The following is a 19,631-nucleotide window of genomic DNA, read 5'->3' as shown; positions in this document are numbered from 1 at the left end:
ACTTTTAAACATTTTACATTGAGGTGATTTACAGCTTATTAAAATAAATCACTAAAATCCTAGCAAAAATAATAAGTAAACCATACTAAACAAAGTTTTAATTCAGTGGAATAGTATTAGAAAATATTATGAAAACTAGTAGTACAGAAAGTAAATGAAAAATTGAAAATAGAGTTGTATGTACAGCATGAACATAAGTAAATTTTGCATTTTAAGATGAATAGATAAGTAAGAGCTATAGTATAGTGTTAAAATTAAGGATGGCTGTTTTTTCCCCTCCACTTCCCAAAGTTTATAATGTTGCTGTAAGGTTTTCAGAATTAAAAAATTTAAAAGATCAAGCATCTACTATTCACTGTAATTGCTCAAAATTAGAGGCAGTAAAAAATCATATTGAATCTAAGTAAGTTTTTTATTATAGCTAGCAAATTTATTGAATTTATTTTCAAAACGTTTGTTAAAATCAAGAAACTGCTGTGTAAATTAACTAATTTCCTGGCTGGCTAAGAATAAACAAGGTCTCTTGGTTTTATGTTGAGCCACCACGTGTTAATTAGACACAGCTCCACAGGACCCAGAACAGTTCTCTCAGAACTCTTAGTCCATGGCAATTTGTAGACATTTCAGAAAGGAGCTTTTCAAGATCAGTGGGAAGTCAGCTGTTGAAACTTCCTCTGTGATCTGTTCAGGGGATCCCCAGAGGTCATGGCTGGTTCCTGAATCGGGTGTAGAGATATACAGTTACAACCCAGGGAAAGTACAGATCTGGTTCCTCATGTGATCAGTTCTCCGTCACGAGCAGGGTGACAGCCTGCCAAGCCGACATCTGCCCAGCAGACCGTGCTGGCCCACCTGCCACTACCCTTATTTCCACTTAGGGTCAGGCCAGCAGGAACCTTCCTAATGTAACCTTGAATGTCTTCATTTTTGTGAAGTTTTCAAAGCAGAATGAAAGACTCAGCAGGGCCAATGGTGGTGTGATGGGACCCAAGTCAGTTTCTTAAATTCCAGGACCGTTTCCTGGTTACAGCTGGGGCTGCCCTTTGTCCCTCAGGCTATTCCCAAAGCTTCTCTTGAAACAGAACACATTGTCATAGTAGCAAATGAAATTTACCTAGGTAAGTCGTCTAACCTGATGTTAGAAGGAAACCATTTTTTAAATTTTTTTTTTTGTTGAAGTGTTCCATATGGTAGACTCTGGCATATATGTCATTGAAAATGCTGTTATTCTTATGACCAAATATCTTCCCAAATTGAAAGTTTTTAAAAGGTTTAAAAAATTTTTATTTCTAGAGAGTGGGGAAGGGAGGGAGAAAGAAAGGGAAACATCGATTGGTTGCCTTTTGAATGTGCACCAACCTGGACTCAAACCCACAACCCAGGCATGTGCCCTGTCAAGAAATCGAACCTGCAGATACACCAGTCATGGTGAAAGGTTTTTACTTAGAAATAAATTAATAAATAAATATCTTGACTAAAAGTTTATGACCATTCTGCATATACAAAATTGATGAGCTTGTAAAAATGCCTCTTGTACCAGAATATGTCTTTGTGCTACCAAAGCCCTACCCAGGGCTTGCTCAGCATTCAGCAAGGTACAACTCTATCTGGACATTTCCCGTAGAGGAAAATACTTTTGAATACATACATTAAAAATTATAGAGAGCCTTAGTCACTATGATTTTTATATGCAATAGTTGCATATTATTGTTTGTTTTGACTCCCATATTATTTGAGTAGATTTTCTAAACCAACTAAGGTTTATGGGGGCCCACCAGGACTGTTCACTTTTCTCCTGCTGCTGTGCCATGTGGAACCGTCAGCAGGAAGAAACTCATTGTGCATTTCAGATGCGCTTGGTAGCTGAGCTGCTCATGGAGAACATGGTGTGGAGGGAATAGTGTCTGGCTCATCCAGTTCAGATTTGCTGCTTTCATTTTCTGAAATGTATGATATAATGAGAATAATTTAAACTATTTCCTTTCACTGAAAACTATCTAAAATTTACATCAAGTTGCATTTTGAACAAAAGGGGAAAACACTTATGTAAAGGAGGATTTTTTTTACTGAATATAAGTAATTCAAAAATACTTCAAAGGAGCAAGTAAGGTGAGAAATGATATCAGGTCCTTTCTGTGTGTCAGGATTTTAAATAGTGGGTTCAGTGTGGAGGCCTAGTGACCCCCAAAATGTGGCTCACTTCCAGTTTTTGCAGGGGGGTATCCAGGGGAAAACCCAGCCCATATGTGGGGGGTAAGAACAAGAACACCTTGATAGGAAGCCAGCCTGTGGTGGAGGTGGCAGGTAGGGGTTATCCATGCTTTTTGAAAGAGCAAAAGGAAATCCTCTTGCCATAAATGTGCCATTTGGGTCCATTGGAAATGTCAAAGTTGACAATGGATGGGGGAGAAAAAGGCTTGGCAGCCACGGAGGGACTCTGAGGGAAAGGTATGAGACCCTCCTGTCTCAAAGGAGCAGCAGTCAGTAGCCAGGGATGGGAGCAGGTGTGCCACCTGGATCATCAGGTGCACAAGGATCCACCTCTAGGAGTGCAAATTTCATAGCTGCCGAGTTGTCTCAGCTCTGCAGCCTCCTGTCTTAAAATGAGAAGGTTTTGTTTAGCCTTCCATGCCCTCACCCAGTGATCGTGAGCTTTAGTTCAAAGAACAGAGTCTGCTTTGAAAAGAAGAAATGCCCTTTTTCAGTCTTTCTTCAAGGCCTTTCAGTGGCTTTTAATGTTTCCAGCTCTTTATCCTCATGGTCCATCTTGTCAGCTGCTTTAGAACATTCCCCTTCTTGCTACAAGTCATGGTCTGATAATAGCATGAGAAGTTCTGTTTCTTCTTGGCAAAGTTCAGTCATTTTGTTTTCCTTTCTTGAAGATTTTTTTTTTCGGTTGAGAAAACAACTTTATTTTGTTTGAGGGAGTGGGCAGATATCTAGTCCCAGACCTGGAATTGCTTGTTGGTAGCAGCCTTGGTGACCTCGAGCAGTTGAAGTGCACGGTGTTGCTCCAGGGCCGGCACTAACCCACCATGACAATGTCACCGATCTGGACAGCTCTGAAGCAGGGGACAGGTACACTGTCATGTTCTTGTGGCACTTCTCAAAGTGGTTGTACTTTTGAATGTAGTGGAGGTATCCTCGGTAGATGACAAGGCTTCTCCACATCTTCATCTTGTTCACCACACCAGACAAGATGCACCCTCAGGTGGAGGGAGACATTACCGGTAAAAGGGCATTTTTTTTTGTCAATGCAGGTGCCCTCAGTGGCCCTTTTGGGTATCTTGGAACCCAGACTGATGTTCTTGTAGTATCACAGTAGCTTCTGTTTGCCAGTTTCTCCAGACAGGACCCTCTTCTTATTTTGAAAGATGGTGGGCCGTTTTTGGGAGGCATACTTGGTCTCTAATTCAGATTCAACTTTAAACCCAAGGTTATTTCAGCATTTATGCTCTAAAACACTTCCCACTGCCTGCAGGATTCACTTCTTAAAACCTGGAGACCCAGAATCATCCCTCAGACACCTTTTCAACAAGGATTACTGCTGAACACCTTTCAGCAAGGATTACACAAAGACACCCACCCAGGATACACTTCTTATCTAACATGTATGACTTCCAAGTGTGGAGACCCCAGGATTCAGGAGACACTAATCTAGATAATGCAGACACACGCCCTCTGCCAGAATTAATCCCTGGGAAATCGAGGGCTTCCTGAATTAACCCCCAAACTGGGGTGCAGGGTCCTGCTGTCCAGGACATACCCCTGCAGCCCATGGAGGGCCCCACCACCATGGCCCAGGCCTGAAGCTTGATGATTTCAAAGTGCATTTTCAATGGAGGCTTGCCCAGTCTGAAAGCTTTTAAGATGATCTGTCAGGTCTGCTTTGTGTCTTCTCTTTTAGAAATGTTGGTGTAGAATTGATTTTTCTCCCTATTCTGGCTGTTGAAATGCACGCTTAATTTTGTAACATCACTGTGTTTCCTCCTGGCCCCACTGGCCTGATCCTTGGCATGCTCTCCATCTCCCAGTTCTAACTTATCACCTGTCCTCTTCTCTTCAGGCAGCTGCCAGGCCTTTAACCTCTCACACACGTTCCCCCAGTCTTGATCTGACTTTCCAGAGAGACTCTAGGACTCGGTTATGGAGATATTGAGGCATTTTTCTGTTGCTTTTAATAGTGTTAAGTTTATTGTAGCTTTTTTTCACTTGTGTCTCTATGGATTTAGTTTCTGTTTACAGAGTCTGGCTTTTTCTTGTGGTATCACAAACATCAGCTCATCTTGTTCAGAACATGGAGATTTTTCCTTTTCAGATTGGTTTGCTTCAAAGCACAAGATAGACCAAACGACAGGGCTAACGTGTCCAGGGTACCAGGCACTTCTTCTGGGCTTTCATCTTCTTCCACCACAGGGTAAAACTTGATAGGAGCTTTACATTTTACTAAAACTAGTGCTGAGCTCTTGATGGCATGAAAACTTTATTTCACTGACTGAAAATTCTGCCCAAGAGAATTGACAGCACACCAACTATACAGGCACACAACACTTGTCTCCATTTTTACCAGGGAGGACAAGACTATTTCCACATCACTAGGCAATGCTGCCATGTAACTCTGCAGGGTCTCACATTGGCTGAAAGGAGAGCTCATGGGAGGATGAAGCCTGGCCTTGGTATCCCAGACTGCCAGAGCCCTCTGTGGTGCTCATACCCAGCTGGGCCACAGCAGACCCTGGGGAGCACTGGGCCCAGTTCTGCTCAGAACCACATTTGCACCTGGAGCAGGGATGGGCCATGAATGGAGAGGATCAATGGGGGTACAGGACAGAGCCCAAGAAAAGCACACCCTCATCTCTGCCCATGGCTCCTTCTTTTCTTAAACTTAGTTTTCTGTGGCCCTAGAGGCCTCCCCCATGTTCTTCCTGCTGCCTTGCAACCCCTTTGTCTCCTTGTGTGCAAGGGAACTGCACCCACACTGCAGCCTCATCACCCCTGTGACCCCAGCTCCCAGGGAAGAGCAGGTGCAAAGTGGGTCCTCAGAGTTCACACACATTTGTGGAAGGAACAAAGGAGTCTGTGAGTGAGTGACAGAGGGACAAAGGCACATTTGCTGTCCCTGAAGATTCACATGTAATGCCCTCTTTTGTTCCTGTGACCCTCCTATACTTGGCTCTGGGCCACTCCTTCACTCATGGCAGCCTTTGATACCTCTCTGCTGGATGTCCTCAATGCCCAAGTCCCCTGACATGCACCTCCACACCTGAGTGATTATCAGAGAAGAGTTTTCTAACAACCCATACCTCCTCTCTTGCTGGCCCCCCCTGTCCTAGTTTTCTTGTCTCTTGGCTCCCAGATAGGGACCTATCCACTCCCTTGACTCTTCACACTGTTCATCTCACTATCTCCACACCACATGGTTCAAGGTTCACTCATTTCTATTGAGGTTATCTTTTACCCCCATCACAGGGGTCACTCCCTCCTCTGAACCCTTCTGTGTCTGGCCTGTATTTCTATTAGTCAGTGGAGGGCTTATAGTTGGCTGGGATCACTCTTGTTCCATTGACTATAACACCTAGTAAATTCCTTCACATATTGTTGATAGAGAGGTACTCTTTTGTTGAACTGATCAAAGCTATGGATGGGATAACATTTGAAGTGTGTTAGTATATTCAGGGAAAACATTGGCAAAGGGGGTAAATCTGTGTCCCCTCCTTCCAAAAAGTGTGGTGTAGCTGTGAAGTTTGTAGGGGGAGAAATTATTCCAGAAATTCTGTTGTAGAGGCTCCTCCCCAGAATTCAGTCTTGTAACATTTAGAAAAACTTATCAAAGTCACAGAGCATATAATTAAAAAATAAAATAGAACAAACAAGTTTATAATGAGAAGCAGCCATCCCTTCCCCCCACCTCCAGTCTTGAACTACAGGGGCAACCATGTTCGAATGTTGGGGTTTTGGCTTATCTGGTGACCACTGCCATATTTTGAAATCCTGCTATTTAGTCTCAAATAGGACTAGAGAGAAACAGCTCCTAAAAATATTGAAGTCATAAAAAGTGTAAACTGACTCACTATTTACACTGAATTATTGTTGCCAATTTTATTATGAAAATTATTGAAAACTATTCTAAACAAATGCCTTTAAGTCATGACAATATTGAATCAAAATGTTCACCTCTCCCTCTTTTAAGTATTAGGAGTGAAAAATTTTTTGATAGTTTTTGGTGTATTTTCTATATTCTGTATACATATATTAATAGAATAAAATTGCTGTTTCTCCAACTCCTTAATTTTCCATGTTCTTTTGCTTCTTGTGGCCATTTGTTTTCTTGGTGGTTTGATTTTCTCTTCATTCCATGGGGGTACAGTCTGGAAAGTCTATTGCACCTGATTCACGAGGCCATGGTGTATGCTCTGTGTAGCCCTGTAAAGGCGCAGCTCACTCTGTCCTCAAGTCCTGTCTCTGGAAGTGGGCTTAGGAAGAGCCTGTATATTTGCTCTAAGCTGATATTATAGGAATGTGATTGAGCAGAGACATATTTTTTTAAGAAGGCACATTCCACATGCCTCATTTCAGGGTGCAAAATGGCTGCCTGTGGTTGAAAATAAGTTGGTAGGTAGAGACTTTAGCGCATTTAATTAAAAGTACTGCGCTAAAAGAAATTGTAGCAATTATATATTATTAACCTAAGTGGTGCCAAGGCTTTGAAGTTGTTTGCCACGGCCCATTATTTTCCTTGATTGCATATCATCTGAGATTGAGCTGCACTGTTTGGTTACGTAGGCATTTGGAAGAAGAACAACATAGTAAACCCAAGTACAAAATTATGATCTTTGAACTCTGTGCTGTATATCCAAGCTATTGCTAAGTGAATCCAGGCTTTTGCTGCTACGGTTATTTTGACTGTGTTATGCTGCTTTCCCTGCCCACTCCCCAATCAGGCATTGTTTAGTTTATTGGAAAATACATGTTGTATATGTCAACTAAAAACAGGGTGTCATTTTGGGGCTTAAAGGGAGGAGGCTTTTGTTTCAAGTTGAAATGAATGAATAAGTAGATTGAAGATTCACAAACAGTGCTGGGTCCATTATCATAAGAAAACCAGGCTTTGCAAATGTAGGGATTATAAATCCTGCATTTTTGGTTTGGCCAAAAAGTCCATTTAGTTTTTTCTGTAAAATAAGACACATTTTTCATTTTCACCCATAACTTTATTGAAGATATTCTGAGTATGTTGCCTGTCTTCCGCTATTGGCTTCTAGCGGGTAGAGACCAAGGGTGCTGCTACACATCTTCCAATGCGTAAAACAACCCACAGCAAAGAATTATTTGGCCAAAATATCAACAGTACCAAGAAACCTTGCAAACCACTTTTGACACGTTCAGTGAGTTATAGCACCTTCTCCATATGATGTAAAAAATCTTTTTTTGTGTTTCAGTTGCATTTTTACCTTTCTTGAAACAGTAAAGCTTAATATGCCAAAAGTGTCATGTATCTTCTTCCATCTTCAGTATTAAAATGGCTGCACAAAAATTCACCTATTTTGATAAGACTTTTTAAAATGCACATTGATATGACAGCTGTCACAATACAATCTAACAAAATTGTTTCGAATGAAATTAAAGACAACTAAGTGCTACTAGAGTCATTGTATGGAAGAAATCAGGTGAACTTTTTTGGCCAACCCAATATATGTGTGGTGAGCAGCAGGGGAGGATTTCTGGCAGAGATAAGATCAAAATGTACTTTTCTGTATTAATAACTCTGCAAGGTGGCAGGGGTTTCAGTGAAAAGAATAAAATAAGGTTCCAGAACCGATTTTATTATTGTAAGCTGTACTCAGCTACACTTATTAAATAGAAGGTTTATTGAGAGCCCATGACATATTTGACAGCTAAACTGACTAGGAATGAATGGGCCAACCCCTTCATTCTACAGAAGAGAAAACTGCAAAGGCCAATGAAGTTGCCTAAGTGACTTGCCCCAGATTAAGTACTCAGTCCCCCAGATCGGTCCCCACTTCACGTGCCACTTGCATGTCTTGGGGAGTCTTCTGGGCTTCTAATCAACCAGTATAAAATGGAAGTTCCCACAACCCTTACCTCAGGTTCAGTCATTTGCTAGAACGGGTCTCAGGAAAACAGTTTACTAACTAGATTACCAGTTTATTATGAAAAGAATACAACTCAGGAACACCAGATGGGGCATTGTATGGGGAAAGGGATGAGGAGCTCAGTGCACCCCTCAGGTGCGCCAACCTCCCAAACCCTCCTTGTGTTCTCCAACCTGCAGTCTCTCCTAACCCTTTCCTTTTGGGTTTTTATGGAGGCTTCATTACCTAGTTACAATTGATTAGATAATGGTCGTTGGTGATTAATCAAACCTCTAGCCCCTCTCTGCTCCCAGGAGGTGTGGGATGGGGTTGTAATCCCTAAAGTCACCTCCTGAACATAATCCCAGGTGTGATTGAAAGGGACTTGTTTTGAATAACAAAAGACACTCCTTTCACCTTTATTGCTCTTATCACTTCAGAATTCCAAGGGTTTTAGAAGCTCTGTGCCAAGACCTGTGGGCAAAGACCAAATTATGTTCTTCTTATAAATCACAAGACCACAAGTAGCAACTAGTCACTACCTGTTTAAATGTAATGGCGGTCCTGGGGTCCTCCAGTTTACACCCAGTTGTTCAGGAGCCCAGGTGAATCCTGGTTTTGCAATTTGCAAACTGGATTTATAATGGGGCAGGCTTGTAGGACTGAACCCTTAACCTGTGGGATCTGACACACTCTCTTCATTGTTAACTATTTGAATATAAATAAAAATTATTTTTAAATAAGCATACTTAAAAATTCAGTTCCTCGAGCATGCAACCACATTTAGGTTGCATTGGCCAGCACTGTCCTGTCCCTTTCATGGCAGAGTTACTTACTACGAATCTAGACCTGGACTTCAAAGACCTGAATTGGAACTCCATATTCACCGTTCACCCTGTCATAAGCTGTAAGATCTCAAATAGGTCCTCTAATCTAGACAGAACTTTGTTTTTCTTTTGGTTAAATGAGGTTATGTATCATACAATGCTACAGTGCTGTGAAATGCTTCATGTTACACCTAAAGTGCTTATATAAAGGTAGAAGTTGGGGTTATTAACTTGGTTACTATTGAAAAATATTAGCACTGGCTAGTCTTTGGCCCTTTGCTTGCTCTTTGCTTGCTCCACAGGGAATTAAGGGTTTGTGTGGCATCTTAGATTAATCTGCTCTGTGGGTGAATTCTGACTGTGCCACAGTAGGTTAATGAATGCCTCTCTTTATTCTCTGATAAGATAAGACGTTGCCTTCTGCCAAACTTCTTCCTCAGGTCTGTTCTTCACTGGGTCTAGTTTTTTTGTTTGTTTGTTTGTTTGTCTGTTTTGTTTTGTTTTAATAAGCTAAGTGTAGTATATTGGTTAAGACCATGGGCTCTGAAAATAGCTTGTTTTGCCAGCTATGCCAAACATCCTCACTGTGAGACCTTGGCAGTTCTAACCTGTTTTCTCATCATATGCCATAGAGTTACTGTAGAGGTTAAATGATTTTGTGCCCATGTACTTAGTCTAGTGCCCAGAACTTAGTAAGTGCTCAGTAAATTGTTGCAAATAATAGGTGATGACATTACAAATTTAGTATAGAAAATACATTGCAGAGTATTCTAGTTGAATTCTCTGGTAAGAGTACAAAGTCTATCTAGGTAGAGATATTTAGTGCTCAGAGAGAGAGGTAATGTTGAAAGTTTTGTGATTTACAAGAGATGGGATTTCTTACAATACTCAGGGCAACATGCTTCTGGTTCTTTTTCTGTGTTCCCCTTTCCTTTACAGAGTGTCTCAAAGTCACATAAATGCCTATGAGAAACAGGCAGGTAATGCCCATGCATAAAACCTACTGTGTGAGAGGCTGTAGAGAAAGGAAAGGACCGTACTGATCTGGAGAAGGCGTACGTGCCCTGTCCGGTGGGCCAAATCCACTGTTAAGCTTCAGCTAGTTCCTGCCCTGAAGTAAATACATTAGTAAATAGAGATGTTTATATGACATTTCCAAATTTCCAGTATTGGCTCAAGTTTTATTTCAAGCTCTACACGTACTAGATAAGTCTTTTGAGGTAAGAAACACCCAAATGTGTAAAGAATTTTCATAAGAGTTTATTTGAGCCAAAAGTGATGACAGTTACTGGGAAGGAAGCAAGATCTCAAATGCTTCTGAGACTGACAGTTTCAGTGTCTTTCATGCATTTGAAATTAGGGATGGATTTTTATGCATTTGAAATGAGGGAAGATTACATTTGAGTGTGAGCAGGCAACACAGGGATTGGATTACTGGACAGTTAACAAGATTTTGGGCTCTATTAAGGACGGTCACAGTGTTGAAGGAGGGGTCTGAAAAGAGGCGTTTCAAAGGTGTGTTAACCTAGATGCACAGAAACAACGGACAGGGCTTGCTTAAGGTAAAGAAAAACCTTTTACAGGCCAGTGGCTGACTACTCACCACAACCTGCCATTAGAAATTATGATCAGATCATCCTGTGAGGTTACTTTGGGATAGGTGTATTACAGAGCTCTTTTATTGTCCTCAGGAGTTAGACAATACATGCGGCCAGATTTAGGGGGGGATACTACTAATGAAAACCAAGGGTACTAGAGCAGTATCTGGCAGAATAATGTTTGGACATGCAAACTATGGTCTCACATTTACTATTGCTGTAGGATTTATGGCTTGGTTATTTGGAACAAAGGGATGGTTTCACTGTCATCAACGAAATCCATGCACTGTCTATGGCAGGAGGTGAAAAAAAAGTAGAAGGAATTCAGTGAGCCTCTCTTTAGGCAGTAAACCTTGAACATATTCTCAAGAATTCCTTTGCTAATAACCCCAATTTACCTTGCCTGCTCTTTCAGGTGTCTTAAAATAGCATGATTTCCCACAGGCTTATTGAAATGATGGTGCCTCTCTACTTAGTAAAACATTTCTGCATTAGACTTCATTGGCATTTTCATGTTTGTTTGTTTGTTTGTTTGTTTGTTTTTCTCTGAGCCACGAATTCAGTTTGGGAACACAGTTAATCATACAAATCTTTCTGGGGATTTCATTTTGGTTAGCATTTGGATTTGGGGGAGGGAATAGATTTTTTTCCCTTGATATTTTTCAAAGGTATTTCTAGATATTAATATAGAAATCAGGGAACAATCAGGCACAGAAGTCCTCCTCACCTGAAGCTGAATGTATTTCAAACACAGAGAAAAAGAAGGTCTGGGCATGAGAGATGGTTGTGTCTCATCCTAAGCACAGCTGCTTCACTGTGATAAGAAAGCAGAGCTCAATATATGCTGAGCTAGCCAAAGTTTATCCTACCAACTATTGGAATAAAGGAAGAACTTCCTGTGAAATACAGCTAGGGTTGCAATGTGAAAAGCTATGAGCATGATGCATACTTGCAGGGGGCACTCCAACAGGATTTCCTGTGCTGGAAAGGAAGCTTATTGGAAGTCTTAATTCATTCAGAAATGTGGAGACCTAGTGGAGACCTATGTCTATTAAGAGCTTGGTTTCGCAGTTACAGAATCTAATCTAGTCTAATACAATCAGCTCAATACTTGCCACTTCTAATGTATAAGAAGATGATGCATTCTGATATCTCATTGTGGTTTTAATTTGCATCTCTGATAGCTAGGGATGTTGAACACTTTCTCATATGTCTATTGACCATCTGTATGTCCTCCTTGGAGAAGTGTCTATTCAGGTCCTTTGCCCATTTTTTAATTGGGTTATTTGTCTTCCTGGTGTGTTGAGTGGTATGCGTTCTTTATATATTTTGGAGATCAAACCCTTGTCCGATATATCAATGGCAAAATGTTCTCCCATACAGCTCATTCCCTTTTCATTTTGATGATGGTTTCTTTACCTATACAGAAACTTTTTGATTTGATATAGTCCCATTTGTTCATTTTTTCCTTTATTTCCCTTGCTCTAGGAGATATATCAGAAAAATATTGCTACACGAGATATCTGAAATTTTACTGCTGTTTTCCACTAGGACTTTTATGGTATCATGACGTATATTTAAGTCTTTTATCCATTTTGAGATTATTCTGGTGTGTGGTGTAAGTTGGTGGTCTAGGTTCACTTTATTGTATGTATCAGTCCAGTTCTCACAACACCACTTATTGAAGAGACTGTTTTTACTCCATTGTTTGCTTGTGCCCTCTTTGTCAAGTATTTATTGACCATAGACACATGGGTTTATTTCTGGGCTCTCTATTCTGTTCCATTGATCTGTCTGTTCTTATGCCAGTACCAGTCTGTTTTGATTACAGTGGCCTTGTAATACAGTTTGATATCAGATATTATGATCCCTCCAACTTTGTTCTTCTTTCTCAGGATTGCTGAGACTATTCAGGGTCTTTTTGGTTTCATATGAATTTTTTAAATATTTGTTCTACATCAGTGAAATATGCCATTAGTATTTTAATAGGAATTGTGTTGGATGTATAGATTGCTTTGGGTATTATGGACATTTTAATGATGTTAATTCTTCAAATCCATGAACACAATATGTGGTTCCACTTATTTGTATCTTCCTCAGTTTCTTTGTGTAGTTGGAATCTAATGAACAAAATAAACTAATGAGCAAAATAAAACCAGAGACATGGAAACATGGAACAGACTGACAGGTGCCAGATGGGAGGGTGAGGGGGGAATGGTGGAAAGAAAAGGAAGGAACTAGTCAAAGAACATGTATGAATGATCCATGGGTGTGGACAATGGAGTGGGGGTTGACTGAGAGACGGAGGGGTGAGCTGAGTGGGGGGGCAAAGGGGAAAACAGTTGGGATAACTGTAATAGAATAAACAATAAAAAAAGGAAGATTATGCAGTCTGGATTCATTCAAAACATAGTATGATCTTGAATGGGAGCATTTTCCTTGAATATATCATGTATTTTTTTTCTCATGATTTTAAAATGTAATTCTGCCAGCTGAAGCAGATGCTTCACTGGGCACTTTAGTCACTGTTCCAATATGGGATATTTCCTCAAATTAAAATTGAAGTCATGCTGAGTTTTAAACTAGATGTGTTGCTAAAATATTTAAAAGATTTATATTACATAAATATTATACAATTAAAGTAACCAAAAATTATCATTCAATCAGAATCATTTGAAATGATATGTCAAGGCTCAAAGCAACAGATAAGAACTGATAAATGTATATTGATATTATCTTAGTTAAGCTTTTTGTAATATTCACATTTACCATTGTTAGATATTGTTTTATATATATATATATATTTTTTTAAGAGAAAAACAAGTTTAAATTTAGGCATACTTTTTGGCAAAAGGAATGCTAAAAAGAGCCTCACTACTTGGTTCTTTTGCTTCAAATTGGTTGGAGGAGTCTTGCCATTTGTAATAAAAATATGCATTGCAGTTGTATGTGCAAATGGACTGGACATCCAAACCGAAGCGAGCTCACGGCAGAGGCCTGCAGCTGTGCTTCGCTGCCCCTTGAGAGCGACAGAGCATGCCTGCCCGGAGTCTTCCCTAAAGTGATGGGCCAGATTGGGTTGTAAAGTAGCAAAGTTGATTTTAACCTGTGGAAGTGGACCAATAGTTTATTTTCTGTTCCCTGAAATTGCATTTAACTTGTTTCTAAACTTTGAAACAAATCATAGCCTCATGAGGAGGCCTGCACACTGGAAAGCATTATGCTAAGCGAAATAAGTCAGGTGGTGAAAGACAAATACAATAGGATCTCACCTTTAACAGGAACCTAATCAACAAAACAAACAAACAAGCAAAATATAACCAAAGACACTGAAATAGAAAACAGGCTGACAGTGACCAAAGGGGAGAGAAGAGGGAATTTCAGGGGAAAAGGGGAAGGGTTTGCAGGAACAAGTATAAAGGACATATGGACAAACACAAGGGTGGGTAGAAATGGGAGGGAGGTGGGCTGGGATGTGAGTAAAAGACAGAAAACTGTACTTGAACAACAATTAAAAACAAAAATAAAATAAAATAATTTTAAAAAGAGGCCTGCGTAAATCTAATTGCTTAAAATTAGTTCACGTGTTTATTGTTATTTTTGTTAACCATTTTTATTATTTTTGTCACATTTGCTTATTTCCAAGGGTCACGGCAACCTCATTCTTCACCACACTGATCTCTCCTTTCTCTGGATTTTGTCCATATTTTTCATTTGGTCACTCCATCGTATAAAGTATTATTTTAGTCTTGAGCAATTAGATTATAAACATTTTAAGGATAATATAGCCCTTTATTTCTCCTATACATACTGTATTTATGTATGTGGCACAACATTTAGGACAGTACTTTTTTTTACAAAGTAGGTTTTTAATAAGTGTTGTGTGATAGGATACTAGTGAGCCACAAAAAAGGTGAAATCCTGCCCTTTGCAACGACATGGATGGACCTTGAAGGTATTATGCTCAGTGAGATAAGTCAGACAGGAAAGGACAAAAACCATATGATTTCACTCATGTAGAATGTAAAACTAAAAAGAAACAAATGAACAAAAGCAAACATGTAGATATACACACAGATTATTGGTTCCCAGAGGGGAAGAGGGTAGCTGAGGGTAAACTGGGTAAAGGGGGTCAGTTATGTAGTGATGGGTGGGAACTAGACTTTTGGTGGTAGGCATGTTATAGTGCATGTCAATACTGAATTATTATACACCTCATACTTATATGATGTTATTAACCAGTGTTATTTCAATGAAAAAAAAAGTATTGTGAGTCTGGGAGCATATTCAGACGAAAGTATATAAATGTATATAAAGTGTGTGTATGTAAACATTTTATTCTAGAATTTATCACATGTACCCAGTAGAGAGACGAGCATAGTAAATTCCATGCACCATTACCTTCAACAACTGTTTTTTATAATTATGAAATGTACACAATGAATATTTTTATACATACACATTTAAAGGAAGAACAGTGAAAAATTAAACCCCATGTTGTAATTATCTGGCTTAAGAAATGAATGTCATTAAAATTCCTAAAGCCCCTGGAATGTATTCCCTTCCCTCCCATGGGAGATAACTCCTACTCTGAATTTTGTGTTAATCATTTGTGGCTAAAATTGCCATGGTTTTTTTGCTCAACAACACTTATGCTCCTTTCTTCTTTAGAAATATAACTTCCCATGTTTTAGCTGGATACACACCTTCTAAAGACCATTTCATGTGTTCCCTTGTGGCTATCTATGTCATGTGACTATGTTCTGACCATTGAGATGTGAATAGAAATGACATGGGAACTTTTGTGCTATGTCCTTAGAAAGCTTGTGCTCTCCACTCTTTCCCCTTTCTGTGAGTTGGAATGTGGACATGATGGCAGGTACTGAAGCAGTGTTTAGAGACCATGAGCCAGAAGCCAGGTGTTGAGGATAGAAAGCAAAAAGATTGAAAAAGTAGATTTTGTTTGTCCCAGCGTAGGTTAGACAGGGGGTGTATGTCACTTCCACGATCATTTGGCTGACGTACCCTGCTAAGCTTTTAAAAGTATTTATTCTTGACAAAGTAAGAGCAATAGTTACATGTACAGTCATACACTGCCTAAGGATCTGAGGATCCCTGCTTTGCCTCTGGTTCTGGGTTTTAACTTAAGTGACATTGTAAGTGTCTTACTAAATGGTTATCAAAAGAATTCTGATACTGTATCATATATTTCAAAGTTGCTAAGAGAGTAGATCTTAAAAGTTCTCATCACAAGAAAAATATTGTAAGTGATAGATTTAACTAGACTTACTGTGGTGATCATTTGCAGTATATACAAATACCAAATCATTGTTTTACACCTGAAACTAACATATGTCAGTTGTATCTCAGTTCCAAAAAGAATTCTAAACTATGCTATGTTTACTTATACAACAAAGTATTATGATCATTTATCAAAGTCTGGGCACAGGAGAGGGTAGTAGTTGCATATGTCCAGATTATTTGATAACTCCACTGTTATTCTCATTAGTTGATGAGAGCAGAGCAAAGAGAAGTCCCAACTCTGGAATAGTAGGTGGTCTAACTGTCTTGGGAAAGGACCAGCACCTTTTGAAAAAGCCAAGTAGATGCACCAGACAGAGCTCATGCAGTTTTCATATGGGGGAGTCTAAAAGCTCTACTCAAAACCTCCAACACCAGCTTTGATTTATACAGAGCTCTAACCTACCAAGTCCTGTAAGTCTGCTTCCTAACTCATTGAACAGTGGAGTGAGCACATGGGAAAGGGTGCTTGCTATAGAAGCAGACCCACAGACAGAAGAGAGAAGTAACAGCAAACAGGATGACAGCACAGGAAGGATTTCAGCCACAGGCAGCCTGGGAAGACACTCCCACATACCTCTCAGTAAGCCCTTTTGCTGTATTGGAACTGTAGTTCAGCAAAATGTAACACGTAGTGTTTACGGAGATGAGCCTGAGTCATCAGCATAGTATGCTTAGTGCATTGTGTTTTAAAAGATGAGAATCACTTAGGCACATGGAGGAATGAAAACTTGCAGCCCTGGAACTATAGGGAAAAACTGGGAAGACTGACAGATACAACTGTGTCAAAATTGATAACTTCTACATGCAGAAAAAAAGAAACCAAAATAAAATAAGGCAAACAACAAATTGAAAAAAACTAGTTTTACTATTTGCAACAAGCAAAGGGTTAATATTGTAACCTAGAGAGGGGTCTAGAATTTATACTAGAAGAGAAAGAGAAGCTGATAGATTAAACAAAAAGTTTGTACAAAGGTAATAGAACTATGTTACTTTGAAAAACATGCATTTTTACATTTAAAATCATAAGTGCATATAAATTAAAATACAACAAAGGCATAGGACTTTGTATAAGCCATTCTAGAAAGAACATCAGCTAAACATACATTTCTGATTTTTCGTTTGTTTTGTCTTTTCGTGTACATGTGAAAGGGATAAAAATAATTAGGTCCCCAGAAAACTTTGCTAAGACTATCTTATACCATTGGGGGAATTTTTTCTTAATAACCATACAGGGATATGTGAGGATATTTTCTGAGGCCCAAAAATTTTATGGAAATTTTAATTTGAATACTTTAAAAGTTTTCTCTGTGATCTTAAAATGGCATGTTTTGGATTATATGTTGAACACCTCCTAACAGGTTGTTGCCTCACATTTACTTTTTGAAAAACAACTTGATTGGGGTATAATTACCATAAAACTCACCCTTTATAAGTGTGTGCTTCTATGACTTTTGTAACTTTACATAGAGTTGTGTAGCTGTCACTGCAGTCTAGGTTTAAGACATTTCCATTACCCCCAAATTGTCCCCTTACATTTTTGTGCACATAATCCCTTATCCCAGTCGCAGCCCTAAGCAGCCTCTGATCTGCTGTCTGTCTCTCTAAGTTTGCCTTTTCTTGACATTTTATATACAAGGAATCAAACAGTATGTGTTATTTTGCGTCTGGCTTCTTTCACTTAATGTTTTTGAGGTTCATCAGACATTGTAGCATGGGCCAGTATTCGTTTTTTCTCATTGCCGAGGAGCATTCCATTATATGGATTTTACATTTTGCTTATCTGGTTGCCCTGTCACGGGCACTGGATTGTTTCCAGTCACCTTTACTTTCGTGTTTACAATCAGATTGGTACCAATAACCATCATGAAGCTAAAATTATGACACAAGATTTCTCAATTTGAGGTTTTTAGAATTATTTTCCAGGATTCCTTATTTACAGTATTAAAGGGGTCCATCCATTATTAACATTTCAGAAACACTGTGTAAGTATGTTAAGACTTAATGACCAGTATCCTAGTGACAGGACTTACCCCCCCCCCCCGAAGTGTTAGATAAAACAATATTTATATCTCTCTATATGGTTTGCTTAAATGCATAATGAACACTATGCCTTGGTTTCTGCCTACTAAAGCTAGAACAAGTTGTTACAGTAATCCATCAGTATAATTAAGTGAATCCCTGAAGGAATCTTTATTCTGTATCAGTTCTTCAAAGGAAACTAATTTATACATTGCACTTTGCCATATATTTTATATATATCCTCCAAACTTCTCTGAATATCTTTAAAAAGAAGAGAAAAAAAAAGATCAGTCTCTTCCCAACAGATTGATTTGGAATAACCTAAGCTTTGGGGGAATTTATTGGAATTCTAATAACGGAAGACAGAATTGAAGGAGAGTTGAACAACCAGCATCCAGGGTAGCTCTGAGGAACAAAGTTATAAGGACTCAAGGACAGTGGCCGTGGGATGCTGGCATTCACATAATTCAACTCCACATGCCTTCAGTTCCAGTGTAACTGCTCAAATCAGATTCCTGGGAGGCTGGGCTGTCTGTTTATCCCTGAGGGGTTGAGCGCAGAGAGTAGCCACAGAGACTCACCTTGAATCAATTTCCCACACTTTTCCTTTTTTCACTTTCCTTTTTTCTCTCCTTTTTCTAGTATAGTCTTACCTTTATTTAACACATCTTCACTATTTTTAAAATGTCTTCTATTAATCCACCTTGATTATCTAACTGCTTCCTGCCCCCCCTTTACAACTTTATTGAGATATGTTTCACATACCATAAAATTCACACATTTAAAGTGGTTCACTGGTTTTAGTATATTATAGTGTCACCACAATCTATGGTTAGGACATTTTCCACACAACTTCAAAAGGAACTCCTTAACCATTCATTATCAGTCACCTCAATTACTGCTCTCCTCTCTGCTGCTCCCTACCCCACCCTTAGTAATCACTGTGCTACTTTCTGTCTCTTTAGTTGGTCCATTCTGGACATTTCAGATAAAGAGAATCATGTAATAGGTGATCTTATGACTGGCTTCATTCACTAAGCGTATCTTGTCAAGGTTCACCTGTGCTGTAACACGTATCAGTAGGCACTTTTGTAGTATTCCATTATATGGCTGCACCAAATTGGTTTATCAATTCATCAGTCGATGGACAGTGAGGGTTTTTGTTTTTTTGTTTTTTAAGTATTATGAAATACTGCTATGAACACTTGTGTGTAAGTTTTTGTATGGACATACATTTTTGGCTCTCTTGGGCATATACCTAGGGGTAGAATTGCTGAGTCATGATTAATCTATGTTTGGCATTCTGAGAAATTGCCAGTGTTTTCCAAGGTGACTGCACTATTTTATGTTCCCAACAGCAGTATATAAGGGTGCTAATTTTCTTCACATTCTCACCAACACTTGTTATTACCAGACTTTGGTTTTGATTTGCATCTCTGATGGCTAGTGATGTTATTAAGCATCTTTCATGTGCTTAATGGCTGTTTGGATATCCTCTATTCAAATTCTTTGCCAATTTTTAAATTGAGCTATTTGTCTTCATTGTTGAATTGTAACTTCTTTATATATTCTGTAACACAAATCCCTTGTAAGATATATGACTTGCAAATATTTTCTGCCATTCTGTGGGTTGTCTTTTCATTTTCTTAATGGTGTTCTGTGAGACATAAAAGTTTTCAATTTTCACGAAGTCCAATTTACCTATTTTTTCTTTTGTCACTTTGGTTTTAGTGTCATATCTAAGAAACCATTGCATCACCTAAGCTCATAAATATTTATTTGTATGTCCT

At 39.1% G+C, this 19,631-nt stretch overlaps 1 protein-coding gene and 1 pseudogene across 2 annotated transcripts in view; one reads left to right on the top strand and one right to left on the bottom strand.

Moving 5' to 3' along the window:
* The window catches only part of SRGAP1 (SLIT-ROBO Rho GTPase activating protein 1), a 263,884-nt gene that overhangs the window by 32,522 nt on the left and 211,731 nt on the right, over window positions 1-19,631 (top strand). The gene's annotated exons all lie outside the window — the stretch shown is intronic.
* Window positions 2,940-3,833, bottom strand: LOC123812509 (annotated as a pseudogene).

This window comes from Phyllostomus hastatus, unplaced genomic scaffold (genome assembly GCF_019186645.2).
Source record: "Phyllostomus hastatus isolate PE091 unplaced genomic scaffold, TTU_PhHast_1.1 phas_scaffold_93, whole genome shotgun sequence".
NCBI lineage: Eukaryota > Metazoa > Chordata > Mammalia > Chiroptera > Phyllostomidae > Phyllostomus > Phyllostomus hastatus.
This window is presented reverse-complemented; position numbering and strand designations above follow the sequence as displayed.